Genomic DNA, 2,443 nt, shown 5'->3' on the forward strand with positions numbered 1-2,443 from the left:
AAAGGGGAGAGAGAGAGAGGGAGGGAGGGAGGGAGTGTGTGAGAGAGAGAGTGAGAGAGAGAGAGAGAGATGCGGAAAGACCTTTAGGCTAAATTAAAGGGGAGGTGAAGGGGGGGGTTATGGGAGGGAAGAATGCGTGAAAAACACAGCAAGAAAGAGCATGAGCGATAGCAAGGGTATAGTGTGTGAGTGAGGAATGTGAAATATATAAATAGAAGGAAGGGAGGGGCTGAGAGAGAGAGAGAGACAGAAAGGCTGTTGAAGGTGGGTGCCTCTGCCCACAACAAAGTGCATTGCATCATCAAAGGCACAAAGCAAGCTGGCATATTTTTAAAACGAGTCTTCAGACGACGTTCTCCACCCAAGGTGTATCAACAATGATTCAAGAATCCTATTATGCGAGGTAAAGAGAGCTCACGGGGGTAGAAGACCCAGCCAGAAGAGCATTAGCTGCATGAGTAATTCTATACCATGGGCTTCAATCAGTGACATTGCATTACGCACATTGATTCTGTACAACAGTGTACTGCTGGAAGTTTGAAAACACATCCCCCCTGCCCCCTCTTGTAAATAAGCGTGTTTTTTTTCTTTTTCTAGCAGAGCTGGGGTGGGTCGCGTGCGGGTATTTTCTAGGTGCGCATGCCTATAGCAGCGAGCAGAATGCAAGTAAGCCCTAAAAAGTAGAAAGAGATTCTCCGGCTCTTCTAATGGAAACTTTCAGCAGGGCTTCCTTCTTTCTCTCTCTTTCTCCTTTTCTTTTTTTCCCCCCTGGATGATATGTTGTGCAGATGTTGGGAAAAGATTTCCATCTCACTGCAAAGAATAACAGGGGCGGGCGGAAGTCCTCAAGGAGAGTTTCACGGTCTAAGACTTGCGAACGCGCACGCTCCACACACACACTTCCATACACACGTGCATGCACGCGCACACGCACACACGCACACACACACACACACACACACACACACACACACACACACACACACACACACACACACACATACATAAATACATACAGGCACACATGCAGATACACACAATTGACTATTTTGCAAAGACTTGTTTGATTTGAGACACATGCTTTCCCACATTCAGATAATTAGCAGAACACATGTCCGTAATCCATCACAGGGAGAGAGTTGCATATAAATTGTGCAATCGGTAGCATTTAGGGATGCCGTTGCATTCAGAATATACCATAGACGTGTCCAGATTGTGGTGGCTGGTATTGTAGCTACAGCATCACCTCTCACATTCACCTTCCCATGGAGTATTTCTCCGGACTGCTAAATAAGCAATACAAATCTTCGCTCACATACTTTGTAACGAGAACTATTTGAGGTATTTTAGAGAGCCGACAGGCGATCCATAGGCTGTCGCACACAAGAATGAGCGATAATAACCCTTCATATAAGGGGAGCCCATTCTCTGAGCTGCCTGCTGCCCCTGGCTGGAAAGTTATCCGCGAGGAAAAATGTAAAAAAAAAAAAAAGAGAAAAAAAAATTACAGATGGAGTCAATTTTATGATCCTCTTTCACAGTAGTCAGCGGGAAATTAAAGGTTTGCTTTCATGGTACCGAGCCGAGCTCCAGTTTTACTGTGAGCAACATTCCCCGGCGTGTAGCTTCAACGCATTGCAGCCCCTGCTCCGGCGTTCACTTCTCCTACCATGCATTCAGCGGCCTACTGTTTGCACTTCAGAAGATAGGGAACTAAAGAGGTTTGAATTATGCCTCCGTGGGTATCCCGCTCTGATACATCAGAGCGGCCCTTTAGCTATTATTACCAAAGTTTCAAAAATCCACACACGTCAAAAGTATAGCCCGTGGTGGGAAAGAGAGGGTGTGGGCACATTATTTCAAAATCAGAGCAAGTCGTGGCCTACAGCAAACGACGCAGTGGATTTTTGTGAGAGTGGAGAGAATGGAGCGCCCCGCCTCACCCAACGTCCTCCCTCACCCTACCAATCCCCTCCTCACCCACCCCCCCTCCCAACCCTCGAACAGCCTGACAGTGAGGAGTGTCTCAGAGCTCCTCTTTTCCATGATATCACTCCTGGCTTTGAGGCACACAGAGAGAGAGAGAGAGACTATGATTTTATGTTATGTTTTTCCCCCCTCACCTTAAAAGAAGGAGGGGGCGGGGGGGGGGGGGGGATGCATATGAAGAGCTCCTGCCTTAGGTAGGCGTAGCACCATGAAGAAAAAGGGTGAAGCACGCAGCACACCTTTCAAATAACACCGCATCAGCCCGCCTCGCTTTTATCCGACAAACGCCGTGGCATCCACTCTGAATTCACCTCCCGCATTCGGCCCCGAGATAAGAGAAACCTCTCGAATGTAGCGCTCCTTCCCCGACGCACTGCGGGATATCTTGTTATATCTCGGTGCAGCGGGGCACCCCCTTATACACAAATGCTCCTCAGATGATGAGGTGCATTCT

The sequence above is a fragment of the Gadus morhua genome, chromosome 8, assembly GCF_902167405.1.
Source record: "Gadus morhua chromosome 8, gadMor3.0, whole genome shotgun sequence".
Lineage (NCBI taxonomy): Eukaryota > Metazoa > Chordata > Actinopteri > Gadiformes > Gadidae > Gadus > Gadus morhua.